Source organism: Oryctolagus cuniculus, chromosome 19 (genome assembly GCF_051225735.1).
Source record: "Oryctolagus cuniculus isolate XC-2025 breed Fujian yellow rabbit chromosome 19, ASM5122573v1, whole genome shotgun sequence".
NCBI classification, from domain to species: Eukaryota; Metazoa; Chordata; class Mammalia; order Lagomorpha; family Leporidae; genus Oryctolagus; species Oryctolagus cuniculus.
In genome coordinates, this window is record NC_142885.1 from 72,124,292 (window position 1) to 72,147,841 (window position 23,550).

Sequence of the window (23,550 nt, forward strand, 5' to 3'; positions counted from 1 at the left end):
TCCAGTTGTATAGGTTGGAGGTGGACAACGGCCAATACTGAATCTGGCCAGCCACCGACCTTAAAAGAAATGCTTGAGAGGACCAGACACCCTCCGGGCCACTGGCATGTTCCCTTCGCAGCCGCAGGTGAGTAGAGGGTGGGGAGGAGGAAGGCTCTAACCCTCCCATTTCGGTGGAGTTGGGGGAGGGCGGCTTGGGGTCCTGGGGTTCCTGAACCAACTGTGGTGGGACCCGAGGAGGGTACGGAGGAGGAGGGTCTAGAAGTAGAAGACTTTCCTGAGTATCTGGGAGAACTGGTGGAGTTTTAGGCATAGGCTTAGGTGGTTCATTCAGGGGAAAAAGGGAAGAAGAAGTGAGTGGCGCCGAAGGTAAAGGCACAAGTGGGGTTGAAGAAGGCCTGGGGCCTGGTTTCGGGGTCTGTGCCCCTAAAGAGGAAAGGGAAGGCTTAACCCATGTTGGGGGATCTTGGGAGAGACTCTCCCAGGTGACAATATAGGGCACTTGGTCAGGATGTCCATGTGGTCCTGGTTGGAAAACCTCTTTGACCTGTAAAATAGTAGTAAGGTTAAAAGTGCCGTCCCGCGGCCATCGGACCTCAAGGGAGGGCCACTCAGAGGTACAGAAAGCCAGCCACTTTTTATTGCGCACTTCCACTGACTGGTTATGTGCCCGTTTCGTGACCTCTTTCCAATGTCCTAAAGTCAGACTTAAAGGAGTAGTTAGTTGTTGACCCATGGGTAAAACAATTGAATCGACAACGTGCAGGACACCGACTAGACAGACGAACAGAACAAACCACACAAGTCGCGTGGCAACTGATCAGCAACAAACCGAAAGTACGAATCGAGAGGGGAGCGGCCGACCACGGCCGGGTTCCCCGGGGAGGAGAGAGACCTGATCTCTCTCCCTCCCCCACAAAACTCTTGGAGCGTCCTCCAGGGCGGGACCAGGGGTCTCAGGGCACGTCTGCCTCCCCCGCTGGCCCAAGCGAAACAAGCCCTGTACAGGTACAGTTTTTCGAAACACCGAAGACATACACACAACAGCAACACAAAATGAAAACTGAGCTAGCTCTTACCTCCAGCCGAACCTGGAATTGAGTCTGGGGGCGCACCAATCCCGGACGAGCCCCCGAAATGTAAGACCCTCAGAGTGAGGATGCTAACACGTCGAGGGGCACACCCCAAAGACTCAGACTCCAGACCAGCTGATGCAAAAGCAAGAGGATTTATTCGGCGTCTGCACAGACGGGCCTCCTGAACTCGGGAGTCCAGAGAGCGCCCCCAGCACAAAGCCACACGGTTTGTATACCCGCAGCAACCAATCAAAAGCACTATAGAGTCCATGCACACAGCAGTCCAGTCCATGAGCTGATCATGTGAAGGGCATGCGTCTTCTATCCAATCAGCTACGGGATCACATGGGAGGCATGCACCTCGTCGCCATTTTGTTGTTTACTTCTTTAGTAGTTCCTTTCCCTGCCAGCGCCATCTTGTTCACCCTGAGGGGGACGACGTCTCGCTCCCTTTGTTCCCCTGGTGGGAGAGCGGCGTCCCGCTTCCCGCACCGTTATTTGAGTATTAGGAGGCATACAAACTGGGTTAGGTCTTAGCACAGCCAGGCGCAAGTGTCGCAGCTAGCTGAGCATAGGGTCCCTTATTTTTATAGCTGCACCTAATTTTAGCTTTGGGGGAAAAAGTTTAGGGCTGTAATTTTTTATTTGGGGCAAAGGTAACTTCTTGTTTTTAATGGTATTGGCTTAGGTCACTCCATCTTGGTTTGATTTTTAAGGTTCTTCACTTTGGAAAAGGCACCTGAACAATAAACAATTCCTGGGCAGTCTACTCTCCTTCAAACAGTGAACTAATACAATTTGCATGTGCAAGATGCACACAAAGGAGAGAACTCTTAAGTTTGTTTCAGGCTGCACTATGAAACTTTCTCCCTTTGTGTTCTCCTTTGTGTTTCATTACTGTTAACTGTGGATGATATTAAAATTCTGCACAATGTGAACAGGAAAAACTATAAACTGCTTTGCATGGGCCAGTTTTTCACGACAAATGAGTTTTAGCTTTAAACACGTGTACATGTTCAATGTTTGTGAGTTGTGTTCCTAAGGAAGGTCTGTTTTGGTGCATTGTCCCAGAGAAGCAGGAGCAGTCAGTGTCAGGCTGTTGGATCTGACTTACTGTAGCAGTGACAGTGTGCTTCTTAGGTAAAATTTATATTTAACCACAAGAGAAAAGTGTGTCACGGGAAAAATGCATATAACTATGTGTTTGCATATATAACTTTATTCTGTAGATTAGACTTTATATAATTTGTTTATTTAGTTTTTCAGTTCAGGGCAAAAGGAGAAAAATGAAGCTTGAGAATTTGCAATAGATTTTATTTTTGCTATCTCTTTACTAGGTGTTAACTGAGGAATCAAACATATCAGGACTGATTCATATGTACTTTGAGCAGGTACTATCAAAATAAGCATTTGTTATTCACAACAAAGAGGAGTTTGAAAGATCACATTTTCAGATTCAGCCTCTCTCTGTGATGTTTAATTGTTGTAGTAACTTAAATTGGAAGAATCTCTTAGAATAGGAGAAATATTGTTCCCTGGTGATGGACTTCATCCTAAGTAAGAATGTTATGGAGAATAAAAATTGACTTCCTTTACTCCACCATTAAGATTGAGCCTATTAAATTTCCATGTGAAATATAACTTTTAAGAATTTAACAGAGTCTTACAGGAAAACAAAAATTTGCTTGGTAATTAATGTTGTCATCTATCAAAAAAATTGATATATCTAAAGGACACCACACTGGTACATTGAGAATTGATTCACTGCTCTAATCTACATTTTCTAGCGACAGTGACTTCAATAATCATACCGTATTAGTGAGTATTTCAGTTTACCCTTGCCTACTGTAGTGTTTATTGCAAATCCTAAGGATTTTGTAAAGATTTTTAAGTTTAGTCGCACATTTTATACCAAAAATGTCGAACGCTGTGCTTTAAGAATATCCATGTTTATAAAGTGTCCACGTTTCCGGTAATGCAATGCCTACCATCTTATGGTAGTTGATTTATTTTTTATTTATTATGTATATTTTTGGTATCATGGGTGCTTGAAACAATGATAAAATCTGTTAGTGTATTCTGAAGCAAGTGCTCTACTAGCCTTTTCCTCTTTCCATTTTTAAAACACATTCTCAAAATAGGCACAGATTATTTCCAGAGCAATCTTGCCTTTCAATTTATCAGTCTGTTCTCGCTTCCCTTTTGTCACCCAAATAGGGCTTTTCCTTAGAAAGTAGTGAGTGGTCTAGGTTAATCCTCCACCTGTGGCTGCGGCGCTGGCACCCCGGGTTCTAGTCCCGGTCGGGGTGCCGGATTCTGTCCCAGTTGCTCCTCTTCCTGTCCAGCTCTCTGCTGTGGCCTGGGAGTGCAGTGGAGGATGGCCCAGGTCCTTGGGCCCTGCACCGCATGGGAGACCAGGAGGAAGCACCTGGCTCCTGGGTTCGGATCAGGGCAGCGTGCCGGCTACAACGCTGTAGTGGCCACTTGGGGGGTGAACCAACGGAAAAATGGAAGACCTTTCTCTCTGTCTCTCTCTCTCTCACTGTCTAACTCTGCCTGTCCAAAAAAAAAAAAAAAAAAAAAAAAAAAAAAAAAAAAAAAAAGGAAAGTAGTGAGTTGTTTTAAATACATGTTTAAAAAATGACCATTGGATAACTGTTCTTTAAGATATACAATATTTGTGCCTTTTTCATTTTTGAATTTTAATATATATTGGTTTTTGGAACACAAATAGGTACCATACTATGGCTTGACAATGTTATCTCCTTAAATACTCATGTGTTACTGTCTTGTAATTGGAGAACCTTGCATGAATTATGTGATTGTGTGTATGTGTGTGTATGTGTGTACTTGTATTTGCTTGGGCTTGTGTGTGGTTTGTTCAAGAGTGTATTTCTGAAACTAGGACTCAGTTTAATGTTGAAAGTTCAGGTTGGTTGAAATATTTCACTTAAATGTGATTTATTTGGGGGCACAGTTAACTGACAGAGATAATTCTTAAAAATGTTCAATTTACTGCATGATAAAATATGAAGATAGTGCCCTTTAAGGTCATCAGTTATAACAGAATTAAATATTATCAAAGATCTCTTACAAAGCTGTTATGAACATTTTTATTTAATTTTTGGCTCTGAGAGCTTAAATTGTCAAAAGTATAATTACCAACTAACCCACCCATTTAAGTTTTGTGTATAAATTTAAAATCAAAGCAGAATTCTTTATAAAATTGTGGATCATAGAAAGTGCTACTAAAATACAAGGAATCTGATAAGTTTGTGAATATCCATCAGCAATTTTGCATTTCTCCTAGCCAGTTATACTCTCAAAGAGGTTATACTCTCTGACTTGGATAGCATGCTCTTGATTGGGTAAAATTGAAATATTCAGTGTATTCTTTCAAAAAAATGTAGGTGGGTGCTTGGGTTTGTTTTAAGTGTTCTCAAATTTTAAAGACAGCATTTTCAGTACACATAACAGTATTTTGCAAACCTTTTTATATGGATTATGAGCTGTACTTTATTTAACTATTCTTGGAATGATGTTAATGTTAGATCCAGTTGAGCAAATATTGAGTGCCTACCATTTGCAAGACTTCTTCACTAAGAATGAAATAACACCTTGTTTTCTGTTTGCAGTATGTGAACTTTATGTTTAAAAAGGAATTCTTATATTTAAATCTTTGTTGTTAGATTTTATCATTGTAACTGTAACCCAGTTAATTTTGCATTCAGTTTTTAAAATGAAGATATAACTTATTTGAGTCCCATTTTTGAAAATAAAATTCTGCTAAAGTTATTTAATAATGGTGGAAATTAATTTTCAAGATTCAGATATATAAAATGTATTTAACTTTTCAGCCTCATTTTTAACTAGTTGATGTTAATGAGAAACATACATTTGCTGCTGAAAATATTTTTTGTATTTCAGCACATTGAGTTAAAATGAAGTTATTATTACTTATTCAGGAAAAAAAAAGAAAAAATGGAGCTCAGAAAGTGGTTACACTAAGTGAGAGAGATTGGGATTTAAGAGGAACATATGGTGACTTGCAAGAGCTGGTCATGGCCTACATCTAGACCTCCATGATGGTTACACAGTGCATTTAAAGAAAATGCAGTGATCTGTGAACTGATGAAGGGTAGTCATATTGCAGTTTTAAAAATGGGTAAACATGGAGGGGGCGGAGCCAAGATGGCGGAATAGTGAGGGCGTGCACCGATAGTCCGGGAAAATTTAATTTAATAAAAGTGGAGGTAGCCTCAGAAAAAGGATCAGGAAAAAATTGCAGAGGAAACTCTTCCGGATCTAGTGGCTGTGACTCAGAGGACCTACTGGGAGAGCAGGGTCGCCCACCGCGCAGAAGCCGAGCTGCGGGAGCCGCAGGGTCTGCACGCCAGTGCAGGAAGGGGAGTGGATGTCACACAGACACCAGCGGGGAGAGCAGGGACACCCAGGGCTCCGAGTCCACACATCGGCGCTGGAAGGGGAGGTGAGCTCATTAACCCGAGACATTGGCGAGGAAATGGACAGAATCTAGAGGGAAGCGGGCTTTGAGGCGGGAAAGTTCACCAGACTGACTACAGGAGAGAAGGAAAAAAAAAAAGGGTGGGGGGGTACTGGTACAAACAAGTTTCTCTCTCCGCCAACCTTGCAAAGGCGAGCAAGAGACAAAGAGCAGGCCCCACTTGGGATATACATAACAAAAGGGGAGAGCTAAGGAACTGAGGCGCTACAATTCAGTAGCATAGGCAACCCAGTGGGAGTCTGCAGGAGAAACTGAACCAGCACAGACTCTTTGGGTAGAAGCCAGAGATCGGAAGCTAAACACCATCAATTTTGCTCAGCCGTGCGGTATTACTTACCTCCTGAATAAAAAATAAAATAAATAAATAAATAGAGATTTACCACGCATAGCCTGAGGGTGTCACCTTTGCACACCCGTAACCCGGAAGAACCAAGCAGAGCTCTCAGGCCACACCCATCTCAAGACTCCAAGGCTCCTCCAACAGCAGGCAGTCCACTTAACACAGAGATAGTATATAAAAAAAAAGTCACAGTGAGGGAAGAAGAATTAACAATGCCAAGCAACAAACACAAAAATTGAGGAAACAAGATCAACGATGACACTATGACACCTCCAAATAAACAGAACACCCCAAGCCAAGATTATGAAGATGATGAGATAGAAGAAATGCAAATACGGATTTCAAAAAATTTATGATAAGAACATTTAGAAGTTTTCAAAAAGCGAATCCTTGAACTACAGAAATCCTTATTGGACAGGATTGAAAATCTCTCTCGTGAAAATGAAATTCTAAGGAAGAATCAAAATGAAACGCAGGAACTAGTAGAACAGGAAAGTGTGATAGTGAAGAGAAATCAAAATGAAATGAAGAGCTCAATAGATCAAATGACAAACACATTAGAAAGTCTAAAAAACAGAGTCAGTGAAACAGAAGAGAGAATATCGGACTTAGAAGACAGAGCACAGGAAAACATACAGTCAAACCAAAGAAAAGAAGAGGAAATCAGAAATCTAAAAAATATTGTTGGGAATCTACAGGATACTATTAAAAAAAAAAACCAACATTCGAGTTCTAGGAGTTCCTGAAGGCATGGAGAGAAAGGATTAGAAGGCCTTTTTAGTGAGATACTAGCAGAGAACTTTCCAGGTTTGGGGAAGGATAGAGACATCCTAGTACAGGAAGCTCATAGAACCCCCAGTAAACATGACCAAAAGAGATCCTCACCACAACATGTTGTAATTAAACTCATCACAGTGAAACATAAAGAAAAGATCCTAAAATGTGCAAGGGAGAAACGTCAGATTACTCTCAGAGGATCTCCAATTAGACTCACAGCAGACTTCTCATCAGAAACACTACAGGCTAGGAGGGAATGGTGAGACATAGCACAGGTGCTAAGAGAGAAAAATTGCCAGTCCAGAATATTATATCCTGCTAAGGTCTCATTTGTGAATGAAGGTGAAATAAAGACCTTTCATAGCAAACAGAAATTGAAAGACTTTGTGGCCACTCGTCCGGCCCTGCAAAAGATACTTAAAGATGTGCTACACTCAGAAACACAGAAACAGGGCCATCAATATGAAAGAAGGGAAAGGAAGAGCACCTACCAGTAAAAGAGCATGGGAAGCTCAAAGCATATACTAGAAAATATCTCTGGGAAAATGGCAGGGCAAAATCACTATGTATCAATAGTCACATTAAACGTTAATGGACTTAACTCTTCAGTTAAAAGACATAGACTGGCTGACTGGCTTAAGGAACAAAACCCAACTATTTGTTGCCTACAAGAAACACATCTCTCTAACAAAGATGCATGCAAACTGAAAGTGAAAGGTTGGAAAAAGATAATCGATGCCAACAGAAACCAAAAAAGCAGGTGTAGCCATATTAATATCAGACAAAATAAACTTTAATACAAAAACTGTTAAGAGAGACAAAGAGGGGCACTATATAATGATTAAGGGTTCAATTCAACATGAAGATGTAACTATTATAACTGCATATGCACCTAATTACAGGGCACCGGTCTATTTAAAAGATATGTTAAGGGACTTAAAGGGAGATTTAGATTCCAATACAATAGTACTGGGGGACTTCAATACTCCCCTCTCAGAAATAGATCATCCGGACAGAAGATCAACAAGGAAACAGCAGATTTAATTGACACTATTGCCCAAATGGATCTAACAGATATCTACAGAACTTTCAATCCTACATCTAAAGACTTTACATTCTTCTCAGCAGTGCATGGAACCTTCTCTAGGATTGATCACATACTAGGCCATAAAGCAAGTCTCAGTAAATTTAAAAGAATTAGAATCATACCATGCAGCTTCTCAGACCACAGCAGAATGAAGCTGGAAATTAGCAACTCAGGAAACCCTAGAAAGTATGCAAACACATGGAGACTGAACAACATGCTCCTGAATGAACACTGGGTCATTCAAGAAATCAAAAGAGAAATCAAAAACTTTCTGGAAGTAAATGAGGATAACAACACAGCATATCAAAACCTATGGGATACGGCAAAAGCAGTATTGAGAGGCAAGTTTATAGCAATAGGTGCCTATATCGAGAAATTGGAAAGGCACCAAATAAATGAGCTTTCAGAGCATCTCAGGGACCTAGAAAACTGCAGCAAACCAGACCCAAATCTAGTAGGAGAAGAGAAATAATTAAAACCAGAGAAGAAATTAACAGGATTGAATTCAAAAAAACATTGCAAAAAATCAGCCAAGCGAAGAGCTGGTTTTTTGAAAAAATAAACAAGATTGACACCCCATTGGCCCAACTAACTAAAAAAAGAAAAGACCCAAATCAATAAAATCAGAGATTGAAAAAGGAAATGTAACAACAGACACCACAGAAATAAAAAGAATCATCAGAAATTACTACAAGGACTTGTATGCCAGCAAACAGGAAAATCTATCAGAAGTGGATAGATTCCTGGACACATACAATCTACCAAAATTGAACCATGAAGACATAGAAAACATAAATAGACCCATAACTGAAACAGAAATGGAAACAGTAATAAAGGCCCTCCCAACAAAGAAAAGCCCAGGACCAGATGGATTCACTGCTGAATTCTACCAGACATTTAAAGAAATAATCCCATTTCTTCTCAAACTATTCAGAACAATCGAAAAAGAGGGAATCCTCCCAAATTCTTTCTATGAAGCCAGCATCACCTTAATCCCTAAGCCAGAGAAAGATGCAGCACTGAAAGAAAATTATAGACCAATATCCCTGATGAACATAAACGCAAAAATCCTCAATAAAATTTTTGCCAATAGAATACAACAACACATCAGAAAAATCATCCACCCAGACCAAGTGGGATTCATCCCTGGTATGCAGTGATGGTTCAACTTTCGCAAATCAATCAATGTGATTCACCACATTAACAGACTGCAGAAGAAAAACCATATGATTATCTCAATAGATGCCGAGAAAGCATTCGATAAAATTCAACACCCTTTCATGATGAAAACTCTAAGCAAATTGGGTATAGAAGGAACATTCCTCAATATAATCAAAGCAATTTAAGAAAATACCACCGCCAGCATCCTATTGAATGGGGAAAAGTTGGAAGCATTTCCACTGAGATCTGGCACCAGACAGGGATGCCCACTCTCACCACTGCTATTTAACATAGTTCTGGAAGTTTTAGCCAGAGCCATCAGACAAGAAAAAGAAACTAAAGGAATACAAATTGAGAAGAGAGAAGTCAAACTATCCCTCTTTGCAGACGATATGATTCTTTACTTAGAGGATCCAAAGAACTCTACTAAGAGATTATTGTAACTCATAGAGGAGTTTGGCAAAGTGGCAGGATATAAAATCAGTGCACAAAAATGAACAGCCTTTGCATACACAAGCAATGCCACGGCTGAGAAAGAACTTCTAAGATCAATCCCATTCACAATAGCTACAAAAACAATCAAATACCTTGGAATAAACTTAACCAAGGACGTTAAAGATCTCTACGATGAGAATTACAAAATCTTAAAGAAAGAAATAGAAGAGGATACCAAAAAATGGAAAAATCTTCCATGCTCATGGATTGGAAGAATCAACATCATCAAATGTCCATTCTCCCAAAAGCAATTTATAGATTCAATGCAATCCCAATCAAGATACCAAAGCGGTCTGCACCTTAATGTTTATTGCAGCTCAATTCACAATAGCTAAGACCTGGAATCAACCTAAATGCCCATCAATAGTAGACTGGATAAAGAAATTATGGGATATGTACTCTTTAGAATACTATACCGCAGTAAAAAAACAATGAAACCCGGTCATTTGCAACAAGGTGGAGGAATCTGGAAAACATCATGCTGAGTGAAATAAGCCAGTCCCAAAGGAACAAATATCATATGTTCTCCCTGATCGGTGACAACTGACTGAACACCAAAAAGGAAACCTGTTGAAGTGAAATGGACACTATGAGAAACGCTGACTTGATCAGCATAGCCCTGACTATTAATGAACAACTTAATACATTATCCTCTTAGTATTTTTTTTGTCTGTTCTACTTAATACTACTGGTTTAATTCTGTAATTAATACACAGTTATTCTTAAGTGCTGAAATTTAACTGAAATGTGATCCCTGTTAAATATAAGAGTGGGAATAAGAGAGGGAAGAGATGTACAATTTGGGACATGCTCAAGCTGACTTGCCCCAAATGGTAGAGTTACAAACATACCAGGGGATTCCAATTCAATCCCATCAAGGTGGCATGTACCAATGGCATCTCACTAGTCCAAGTGATCAATTTCTGTTCATAATTGATCATAATGAAAGGACTAAGAGTCAAAGGGATCACATAAACAACTCTAGTGCCTGCTAATAAAGGGGAGAGCGAGATACACAGCAGACTGATAGAATGGCAGTTGTCCTAAACAGTGCTCTGGCCTCAGAATCAGCCCTAAAGGCATTTGGATCCGGCTGAAAAGCCCATGAGAGTATTTCAGGCATGGAAAGCCTAGACACTCTGGCAAAAAAAAAAAAAAAAAAAAAAAAAGCCAACAACAACAAAAACAAACCTAAATGAAAGATCTCTGTGAGTGAGATCCCAGTGGAAAGAACAGGTCTTCAAAGAAGGAGGTACCTTTCTCTGAAGGGAGGAGAGGACTTCTACTTTGACTATGACCTTGTCTAAACAAGATAAGAGTCGGTGAACTCAAAAGGCTACCATAGCCTTGGAAACTCATGACTGGAGCATAGCGAGATTATTGATGCCATAAACAGGAGTGTCAATTTGTAAAGTCAACAACAGGAGTCACTGTGCACTTACTCCTCATGTAGGATCTCTGTCCTTAATGTGCTGTACATTGTGATTTAAGGCTATAACCAGTACTCAAACAGTATTTTTCACTTTGTGTTTCTGTGTGGGTGCAAACTGTTGAAATCTTTACTTAATGTATACTAAACTGATCTTCTGTATATATAGAAAATTGACAATGAATCTTGATATGAATGGAAGGGGAGGGACAGCGGGAAAGGGGAGGGTTGCGGGTGGGAGGGAAGTCATCGGGGGGGGGGGGCGGCAATGTAGTCCATAAGCTGTACTTTGGAAATCTATATTCATTAAATAAAAGTTAAAAAATGGGTAAACATCGTTTAGAAAAAATTATAGCTAGTGATTTCTCTATTAAACGATACTTTTAACAAAATATTTTCTGAGAAAATGTTTTCTTAAAATAAACGAAGATGAAAGAGCTTCGAAAAAGGAAAATTTCTCCAGAGTTGGATTTTTTTCACAGTTTATATAACACAATTTTCTTAAGCTGATTCTACTAACATAGTGTAACCACCAAGTTACTACAGAACATTGGTAAAACCCTGCAAGACACTGGCATAGGCAAAGAGTTCTTAAAAAAGACCCCAGAGACAAAGGCAAACAAACCAAAATTGACAAGTGAGATTACATCAAAGTGAGAAGCTTCTGTACTGCAAAAGAAATTACTCAGGAGAGTGAAGTGGCAATCGACAGAATGGGAGGAACTATTTGCAAACTACGCAATTGATAAAGGATTAATAACAAGAATATATAAACAGTTCAGGAAACTCAACAACAACAAAAACAAACATCCCAGTTAAGAAATGGGCAAAGGACTAAAACAGGCATTTTTCAAAACAGGAAATCCAATGGCCAATAGACACATGAAAAAATGCTCAGGATCACTAGCCATCAGGGAAATGCAAATCAAAACCATAAGGAGGTTTCACCTCACCCCTGTTAGAATGGCTTTCATATTGTAGTGGCTGTTTGGGGAGTGAACCAATGGAAGGAAGTCCTTTCTGTCTCTCTCTCTCTCTCACTGTCTAACTCTGCCTGTCAAAAGAAAAAAAAAAAAGAATGGCTTTCATATAGAAATCAACAAACAACAAAGGTTGGTGAGTATGTGGGAGAAAAGATAACCTAATCCACTGTAGGTGGGAATGTAAACTAGTACAGCCATTGGGGGAAAACTATGGAAATACCTCTAATAGCTGAAAACTAGATCTCCCATATGACCCAGCCATCCCACTCCTGGGAATTTACCCAAGAGTAATGAAATAAGCATATGAAAGAATTATCTTTACTCCCATGTTTACTGCAGCTCGATTCACAATTGCCAAGATATGGAATCAGCCCAAATGCTGATTCTAGTCAACTGAAGACTGGATAAAGAAATTATGGGATATATACACCATGGAATACCACACAATGGTTAAAAAAATGATATCTGGCCATTTGCAACAGAATGAATAAAACTGGAAAACTTAATCAGATTACAGTTTACATCACTAATAAAAATTTATATGGCAGGGGGCCAGCATTGGGGCCTAGTGTATTAAGCCGCTATCTACAGTGACTGTTTCTGATATGGACACTGGTTTGAGTCGTGGCTGTAGTATTTCCAATCAACTCCCTGCTAATGGCCTGGGAAAACAGGAATAGATGATCCAAGTACTTGGGCCACCCATGCGGGAAACATGATGAAGCTCCTGGCATCTCACTTCAACCTGGCTCAATCCTGGATGTTTTGGCTATTTGGGGTATAAACCAGTGGATAGAAGATATTTCTCTCCCTGTTTCTGAAACTGTGTCTTTCAAATAAATAAGTATATAAATCTTTCTTTAAAAACTTCATAGGGCATCAAGATCAAATTTTTCATACATAGTAAAGTAACAAATGGGAATTTGGGGATAAAAATTACAGAGAAACTGATGCTAAGAAGACCCACGATATTAGTAGACTTTTGTTCTAGCTGGATATTAGGAGGAACATTAGAGATAATGGAAATTAATTCTCAACATGTTAAGTTTATGTAGAGGAAAGATAAATTCCACCAGGTATTATAAGCCATCTTTAAATTCTGGAGCAAAGAAAAAGATACTAACAGCAAATTGAGTTTGATGCAGTTAAAAGCCAGTGAGAAAAATACTAAATCATACACAGTTTGTTTTTACCTGCAGATTTCTATGAGGAGGCTTCATACATTTGTGGGGAAATGGAAGAAAAAGAGAATGTACATTATCCCTTAAGTTTTTGAAGCCCCCTTTATCTTTGAATTCAAGCACTTGGGGCTCTTTCACCCATGTAGCATACCCAAATTCCGTTTTAGCCTCCTGGAAAATGAAGTGTTAAGGCTGATGAATAAAAAGGATGTGTGTGCTAGTAATGATGCCGTGTGTTTTGATTATCTTTAGCAGTCTACAGCAACAGCCCTCAGTAATAATTTTGCCACCTTGTCTTAGAACATGCAGGTATGTCTCATGACCCCTTGTACAGTCCCATTCTCCACTCAATCTGAGCTTGACCTTGCACCTTGTACCTCTAGACTCTGACCAATGGGTCACTAGCAAATGTGAGGCAAGTGGCAGTTTGAACAGTATTTGGCATCCCTGTTGTAGGAAACTCCTTCCTGCCTATCCAGGAGGCAGGGCTTCTGTGTTCATGCCTCAGAGATCAAGAATGAACCACCATAAATTGAAAGACTCCTAAGCATCTCTGGTGGCACTGGCAGTTCACCGAAAGCCCTTGAGTGACCCAGATGAAACCACAAGGACTATCCTGCTAAGCCTCCAACAAAGCACTAATCACGAGCAAATAAAATGATTAACAAAGTCAGTAAATTGTATAGTGAATTTTATTTCATCAAGAAAAGACATAAACAATAGAATAAATGTAGATTGTCAGATGATAGTTTGAAAGCTGAACTTGTGTACTACTGAATTTTCTTCATCAAATTACTAGACTTTATCAAATGTTATTGTATAGTCATTAAGCTGAATTAGCTTGTTTGAGAAAATACAGTTTGTAATCAGACATTTTATTTATACATTCCTTGATGCAATAGTGAATTACTATGTATATATGTTTTAGTATATTGCAAGTCATCATAAGAATATACAAAATATTAAAAGTAGTTATAGAACTGATAAAAAGCACATGTAACAATGTTTGGTCCTGTGTTTCTTGCTCTATAAAATATTTGAGATTTTTGGAGGATAGTTCTAATTTCATACTTTAGTCACATGAAAAATTAACATTTTCAGAATAACAGTAGTTCATATTTTTAGTTGTCTCCATATTTGATCTTTAAATCCTTTTCTAATAAAGATAAAATTGGAATTTTATAAAGTAGATATTAATGAACAGTCAGATATTCATTAATGAATAGTCAAATAGGTATTAACGGTAAGTCAAACAAGTATTACTGAATAGTCGAATAGGTATTAATGAAGAATCAGATAGGTATTAATGAAGAGTCAAATATTCATGAATGAATAGTCAAATAGGTATTAACAATAAGTCAAATAGGTATTAATGAAGAGTCAAATATTCATGAATGAATAGTCAAATAGGTATTAACAATAAGTCAAACAGGTATTAATGAAGAGTCAAATAGGTATTAATGAACAGTCAAATAGGTATTAACAAATAGGTATCAATAAAGAGTCAAATAGATATTAACAGTCAAATAGGTATAAATGAACATTATTAATGAACATTTGAATATATGTGGCACAATAGAGTTTTTTGAAACAAGGCACTTTTATGTATCTGTCATTTTGTGGTTCCATTTACAGTTACAAGATATACTGTGAGTCTTGAATATTTTTAAATGATTCAGGTCATGAATTTGTCTAGGAAGCCTATTCGTTCAGAAAGATTCCTTTGGTTTTTGGGATGTCATCTGTATATTTAAAATTATATGTATATAACATAAAGGAATGTACAAGCTGATCTGTTAAATGGAATTTCAGTTGATGAAAAATAAGTTAGTACTGGAAATATTAAAAAAATTTGGTTGGAAGATGTTCTCAAATTTGTCTAGGGAAAAGTAAACAGTACACAGAGAATGGTGTAAGAAGATAATGAAAAGCATAAAAATAGAATTTAACAGAGGAGTTTTTTGGTCAAAAATTTTTAAAGTCATGCAAATATTTCTGATAAGATGTATTTTCAAAAATATGCATCATGAAAATGTTTGTGAAAATACATCTTATCAGAAATATTTGCATGACTTTAAAAATTTTTGACCAAAAAACTCCTCTGTTAAATTCTATTTTTGTTGTTTTTCATTTAATCTTTCTATACCCTTTTCGCAGGAACCATTTCAAGTCTCCCTTGTGTATGGGTGATGGTAGAACTAAGATCTAACAAGATGAGCTCATGTGTTAGAAGCTGCTCACTGAATGTTCCATTAAGACCAAGTAATGTTAGACATGAAGCAAAAAGTTGGTCTGATTTTCAGGTGTCTCATGACCAGTCTTTTACCAAGAAATCCATTTTATCTAGAAACAAGTTTAAGATGTCAACTAAATTTAGAAAATTCCAATAAATATTTTTAAAATGGTCTTAGAATAATGTGAAAAGAAGTCTATGGTTAAAAAAAATCATATGTAAGTATGTAGATGTTCAGAAAGTAGAATACAGAGTTACATGGGCCCATACTAGATGTGGCCTTTCCATCCTTCCGTATTTGGGTCTTCTAGTCGATGTATGGGACTTCCATGAGCTCAGAGTCAACAGATAGCTCCATTTTCTCTGTTGAATGAAAAACAAAATGTTGCCTTACTACCTATAGTCTCAAATTCTACAGTCCTCCCACTTGCTAATGAATTGGATTTTCCTGCATATTTCTCCTAAGCAATGAGGTGAATGTCATAAAGTCAGGAAAGGGCACAAATGTGAAGGAACCAAAATAGATATCCTCAAAAATTTCACCTGAACTCTACCCTATTAAATGGAGAACCTGTAGGCTATCACTGGCTAGATTTGACTAGTACTAGTTAGTTTAAGTTTCAAAAAAAAAAAAAAAACTCTAGTAGCCCAATGAATTCTCCTTTTATCCCAATTAAATTAATTTTCAGCCACTATCTCATTCATCCCTTAAAGCAATCCTAAAATTTAGGTATTGCTTTTATCATTATTTTAGAGGTCAAAAACAGGCTGACAGAGAACAAGGTGACATTAATGTAGCAAGAAAAATATGGCACAATGTTTTACATTTTGGAAAGCAGACCATCAGAACAGAGGCTATTCTGCTCAAGGACTGTGATTCTCTCAGAGACTTTTCCATGGATATTGAGAATATCCATGGGCCTCAGGGCTCACTGAGTAAGAAGGGGGAAGGAAACTAAAAGGCAGTGCTGTGAGCCCCTTAGTTGAGTTTAATCTGGAGCACATTGATTATATGTACAGAGAACTTCAAACTCCTTGTGAAAAATGGAATTAAAATTATTATATTTTGCTGACAAAAGTGTATTGGTTCAAAAAATGATTTTCCCTGTATATGGAAAGTAAATATGAAAAAACAAGGCCTGAATTTCAAAATATTTTCCATGAAAATAAGATAAAACTGTAGTGTTGACTGGATTACCTGGATTCCTTCTACCCATGGGGGAAAGCTTCAGTAAGCTCCTTGCTTCTGACTTTGGACCAGTGCAACCCTACATGATATATTCCGTAGAGGAACAAACCAGTGAAAGGGATCTCTCTCTCCCAGAGGGTTTCTGTCTTAACTTAATAAATTTTAAGAAGCTAACATTTTAAATTCCATTAATCTTCATACTTGCTGAGATAATCTCATACAGGGTTCCACCTACCTGTTGCAGGATCCTAGCCCCTATGTCATACAATGTGATGTATCTTGAGGCAGCTAGAATTGACACTATTTTCTGAAATCCAGTGCATCACTTTACATTTTTCTTTATCTCACAACAATGTGAAAACTATCCTTGACCTATGAGCCATACTTTGAACAAGGAGCAGAAGGGTTCCTGGGTCCCGCCTCACTGCCCTTTGGACATGCCGTGAACTCCAAGGGAGACACTGTATAAGAATCTCTCATGACACAGCGGTTGTCTCCGTTTGTAATCAAGGGAAGTTAAATGATTCATTATACCTAAAAGTTCCTGGAAGGTGTCCTCATATTTTGTGTGTCCTCCCATGCAGGAGGTCAGTCTATGTCCGAAAATATTTTTGCAGTTATCAATTAGAAATTGTATAAGAGTAACCTGTTAGATGAAGGGCAACAAGAGAATGCACTTTTACATTTGACATTGCTATAAATCATAAAACACATAAGAATCTTATAACCCACGAAAATATGTCATTTAGAATTCTAAAACAAATGAGTTGACATAAAATATATGAACCCATTTTTTGTATGAAATGATATGAAAAATCCAGAGTACTTGGGCACAAATCTTTTAAAAAGAATAAATTCCTGACCATTGAAACAAAATGGGTGCAATGAGATATCAATATGCTTAGTGCAATAAGTCAGACTCAAAAAAGAAACAAAATCATGTTTTCTCTGATTTGTGATAGTTAATATATAGAATATAAAATTTTACTTGTATTGTAAAATTGGGATCTTTCAATCTGATAATTTTTTATAGCCCTTCTCTTTTTTCATGCAAAAGAGTGGTCTTTTTGTTTTTATTTTTTGAACTGTTAATTTAGTGGAGCAATAAGCCTTTTGGTATAAAGTAATGGAAATATCACAAAAACTAAAAAAAGAAAGAAAGGGAAGATGTAAGGAAGGAAGGATTCATTATATTTTTATAATTGTCTCTATAAACTACATTAAATCTCTTTACATTTACAAAAATATAAATAAAAATAAATACTTCTTATCAGTACATTACCATTATCATTTGTGGTTCAAATTATTTGCAGTTTTATTTCATTGACTACCTGTTTACAGGTAGTATCATTTCCAATAAGTCTTCCTAATGATATTTGAAGTGAAGATATATATCACCATTCCCAAATTTGTAACATACCCAACAAAAACATCCGTGGGAAATTCCCTTCTTAAGTAAAGTATCCTCCGTTTGGCAAACAGAGCATCAGTGAATCTTTTCAACAAGAAAGGAGAATGTTGAAGGAAAATTTCTGCCTGCCTAACTGTGGTTTCTCCTGTGCATTGTCCTGCCTCCCCTCAACCTTGCTTGTTGTGATTCCATGGGATGTTCTTAGTTTTTATAATCCACCAGCAGAGATGAAATCAGAACCTGCCATCTCTCTTAATGAATCACAATCAGCAGAATAAGCTACATGCAGGTGACCACTTTTGTTCAGGCCACCTTGGTTGTGTCACCTGGTTCCTGCTGTCAATACAATTGACATTACTTAGGTAAGAATGTCTAAAATGGAAATTTTGTATACTATCGCGCAATCTCCAGTGGTGAAACCCAGCCTTGACCTTGTTTTGTCCAACCTCAATGTCTGAGTCATTTCTAGCACATGGTATGACATTGCTCTCTGTGGTCGTATGTCTCTAGTGACTGAATCCTGCATGAGAAAGGTGGAGTGACTCAGTGCACTCAGTGTCCTGGTGAATACACCACCTGCCCACAGTTGCCAAATGGATGAATGACTCTTTCCCTTCAGAGCAGTACTTAAAGTATGCAATTAAAAATGGTCCCTCAGAATTAATACACAGGATTTCAGATTCACAGTAGAGACATTACCTTTCTCTGCCATTCCATTCCTCTTTCTGAGTTTCTGGAAATGGGTATCCAAAGAAGGCTTGGGGTCATGTACAGTGACAAATCAGACGATGTCATATTATTGAGTGGTGAATGTGCAATCTTGTATAAACACGTGAATAAGCATTCTAAGAGATGAAAATTCATTTTGGGCAGCTGATCTAAAAGCCTAAACACAGAAAAAGATACTCATAAAGCAAGAATTTAACTCAGAACCTTGCACTCACATACAAAATGGAGCACATTGTTTTGGTCATATTGACAAAACAAATGAAAATAGAGAAGAATATATCAGTATCATCAAAATATTGTCTTCAATGTTTCTGTGAATACATTATATCATGTCTTAAATTGAGTAAATATTATAAATAGCTAATATAACATAAATATATTTAAAATATCTGGCATTCCAGAATGTGCTAAACTGAAAATCTGTTAATAACAAAAATTGCATAGAATGTTTCCTTAGGTATATAAGGTAGTAGCAAAGCAACATTGCTTTGTGGCAAGCACTCAAAGGCCATCAGTTATCTTAGAAACTCACTCGAGGTATGAATATGTTTGAAAATTTTTCAGTGAATTCAATTCCTGAGCTCCAGTAGACTGGTGGGTCTGTGTTGACAATGTTACACAAAGAACACTGGTCAATTCTCTCACATGTGCATTGAACCAAAGGGTTTCTTTTTGTATAAATATATTAGAGTCCAAGATGTGTACAAAGGTCAAGTCCTCCAGGTTCATAATAAGAGAGAAACATGGACTCACTGACAAAATCAAGGCCTCCTTTCCTTTCTAATCTAGCCTCCACGCGTATCACCCAATGAAGTCCTTTTCCTAAGTCATGAGTTGACTCGATACATTGATAAAACAGAAGCTGATATTTTTCCAGGTTTGCACTGGTTGTGTTTTTCAGACATGTCCAGGGGAATAGGTATTACATCATCACCTGAGAATTATGGAAATTCTGGCCTTCTTATTCCCTTCATCCATAGCACCAATAAACTTTTCATACAGCTCGGTCGTAAACAAGCTTCCAGGTATACTTTGGAGAAAATCCTTACACAGATTGAAAAATGTTATTATTCTCATGGAAAACATTCTTTGGCTAACCTACTGAGAAAGCATTTACTTAAAGCATGCAGTTGTGTCTACAGAGTTTGGTTACAATTCTTCCATGACTTGTACATGCAGAAGCAGGGGCTTGGACTTAGCCCAATAACACAAACATGAAAATCAGTATCTGGGGAGTGTTGAGAATGAAGACAAATTCTCCCATTACCCCACACTCCCTGTTGGTGTGCATTTTAGCCAACTTTTACAAACTGACAAGATCTGGTGATGAATCACCTTTATGCTAGTTCTTGACAAGTAATAATCACATATATTTTGCCTGTTTTTCAGGCCCTGTGATTTTAATTTTTAGCTGCAGAGATTCTGGACCAAATGAAACAAATACCCACAATGATACATGCATTCACTTACACATGGAAAGTGAGAATGGCACTTTCTGATTTGAGTTGTGTTTTCTCCTTAGAACAAAGTTCTCATAATATCCTCACCCTTCTTTATAGACAACCCATTCTCTGCTATTAACCAGGTTCTTGCACAAGTTACCAAAATTCTATGTTTATTTGCAGGTTCTTCATTACAACTCTTTGGTTGATACATGTACAATACCCACAAGAAAGAAATGTAATAATAATTGAGATATATCATAATTCCATGCTTTGGTGTATCAGCGTTGTTTCCTATGAGGTGTCATGAAAAATTGGTCCATATGTGACTGATTTTGATAATACCATGACCTTGAACACGTGGGACTTCAGGGAGTGTGTGTAAGCATGAGAGGAAGTTATCACATTGCCTTACTCATTTTATTTGAATTGGAATCACTATAGAACTCATGAAACATCCTGATACTAACTGATGGAAGAAATGCCTCCAGGCAACTGTCGTGAATGTAGCCCAGTGATGGTGTACTCACTCCAATGTTCACTGTGGTAGTCTTTGTCACAGATACAGTTTGGAGGACTGAGGATAGAGGAATGAAGAAAAGAGCCACAGTACCAGTCCTCTAGTACATTATAATGTCACCAGCGTGGAACAGTCCATTGCAGTTCTGTGTGTCTACTGCATTCCCATGGAGTGGGCCCCACGTTTGGAGTAAAGTAATCCTAAGCTCTTCCTGTCTGTGAGGGTTTGGTAGATGCAGAGGCACATTTGATGGGTGTGCACCACACTAACATGCACTTACAACCAGTGTTTTCTCTCTGGTGTTCTGGATCCCATGACCCAGATCCCACATGTTAAGTTAGTGAGTTAAACCAAATCACAGCCCAAGCAGAATGTACTGAAAGTATTTTCTGCAGGGTCTCAGCATCTAGGCACTTGGGTGGCAAAGTCAATGTGGTCCTGACCATGTAAACAAGTTCAAGTCCATACCTATCTGCTGCTTACATAACATGGGACTACCAAGGACCAGATGCAAAATCAGAGAGATACTTCTGAGTCTGGCTGGAAAATGAAATCCATTTCACCATACATTACCATACAAAGGGTAATATTTAACTTGTTTCTATTATTTTGGTCAGAGCACAATAGTAATCAAACAAGTCATTATCAATCTATGACAACTTATCTTACGGTCAAATAGGAATGGGCAAAAGGAAAGCCCAAGTTTCTCATCCCAACGTAACTTTCAAAACTGGTTTGTATTCTGATCATTGTCTGACTACTTGTGCACTGCTGTCAACAAGTTTCAAAATGGATTCATTCCGTTTGTTTTTATTTTTTATATTTCCTTGCATAGAATTGGACCTGCATATCTGTGATTCAGCTTTGTCATTTCAAAGTGGATTTACCTTACAAAGACATCAGTTGAATGTTCAGAAGTCCAAACAATTGAGGCTACCACACATACATTTGTAGTCAGAATTATCATTACAAACTTGTGGTGGGTACAAGTTCCTCTATGCAAAACGGGTAGTGTGGTAAACATGGTAACTACTAAGCAGTATACCAGAGGAGGTAAAAGTGGGTGGATGAAACCATCTTTTCCCATGCCAACTTGGAAGTGAAGGCATAGGAGATAGGCGAAAGCAGGATGATGAAATCAATGGAGGTTTTGATGGCTCATGTAACCATGTATTGAATCACTGGAAGATAACTGTGTGCTTACAATAGCTCACTGATCCAACATGTTGATAGAAGTTTTCTTTTGGAAATTGTGCCTTTGTTGGAAATTGTGACTGTCATCAAATGCAGGATGCATCTTGGTCAGCATTCTGAATATAAAAGGGCATGTTTTGATCTTCTTTTATGAACAGTATTAATAACGCTTTGATTTTTTTTGATATAGGGTACTGAGGATGAAGAACAGCAGCATAGTTTCTCTGATCATCAAGGAAAACATATGCATCCCCTGGGGTTCTGAATAACCAAATGAGTGGCTCCTTCTTGTGTAGTTTGTAACATGTTTTACAGGATCTAAATATTTTGGTCTAATATTGTTCTTGAGCAATCATGGTAGAGAAGATCCATCATAATGGCTTCAGTTCTGTTCACAGACACTTTCTTACCTTTAAAACAGTTGCCACGACATAAGGTGATTCAGTCGTCCAATCTACCTCTTCCCCAGAATTCAGTTTTTCTCTGAGGGTTCTGTATGCTTGGCCATTGACACATTTTTTGAAGATGCCCTCTGTGATGGAACCCTTCAAATCAATGAAGTAAAGCATATCCTGTGTGTAAGATAAGTGAAATAAATGCATCACATCTCATAGCAGGAGCACAGCTCAAGCATAACCTTGTTTGACAAGAGTACACAAGGTTACAGATCTGTAAGGTATGGGATGGAATCAACTTTAAAAAATTCCATTTGGTGTCAGATTACTTTTTGTACCATCAATCATACATATTTATAGTCCATAATCATAAAATAAAACATCCTTGATGCTTGAGTTCACAGTCGGTTCTTTCCCAGGGGATTTATACATTTAAATCCAAGTTCTTTGCTTCAAATCCTCCGTGGAGTCATCCTATCATAAGTTATCATTTTGTGCTCATTCATTCTGAATATCCTTGTAATCTCTAAGTGCAGACATCTTTTTACTAGACCAATTTCTAAGTTTTATCCCCCCGGGATAGATTACATACCCCATTACTATACATCACTAATTCCAATTCTTTGTAACAAAGTTGAGGCCGGCGCCGCGGCTCACTAGGCTAATCCTCCACCTTGCAGTGCTGGCACACCGGCTTCTAGTCCCAGTCGGGGCGTCGGATTCTGTCCTGGTTGCCCCTCTTCCAGGCCAGCTCTCTGCTGTGGCCAGGGAGTGCAGTGGAGGATGGCCCAAGTGCTTGGGCCCTGCACCCCATGGGAGACCAGGAGAAGTACCTGGCTCCTGCCTTCGGATCAGCGTGGTGCGCTGGCCACAGCATGCTGGCCGAGGCGGCCATTGGAGGGTGAACCAATGGAAAAAGGAAGACCTTTCTCTCTGTCTCTCTCTCTCACTGTCCACTCTGCCTTTCAAAAAAAAAAAAAAAAAGTTGAAACCTGTTTCATCTCAAAGCCTTTTCTCATTAGATTACCTTCTCACTGATCTTTCATTTCTTATTGTGTTCAGTGAAAAAAGAGAGTGTCAGAGTAGGGTGTCTTAAGGCATTTTGAATCAATATGACATTTATTTGCTCAGTGATATGGGGCACAATACATTATTAAGGCTTTCCTTTATCCCTTCCGTGAGGGTAGAGATGATCATACTCATATATTTGCTTTGCATTAATGCTGAAAGAGGGAAGGACTAGCATATTTATGATGTACTTAACATGATGAATTTTTTAAATGGAGACTGAAATTCCCTACATCATGTAGTGAACACAGAGAGACACTGGAAATGCTGTAGATGCTATTGCTGGCATTATAATGTTGTATTTTTCAGTGATAA

General features: G+C 38.2%; 1 protein-coding gene across 1 annotated transcript in view; it reads right to left on the reverse strand.

Moving 5' to 3' along the window:
- The window catches only part of LOC103347436 (uncharacterized), a 61,612-nt gene that overhangs the window by 1,952 nt on the left and 36,110 nt on the right, over positions 1–23,550 (reverse strand). The gene's annotated exons all lie outside the window — the stretch shown is intronic.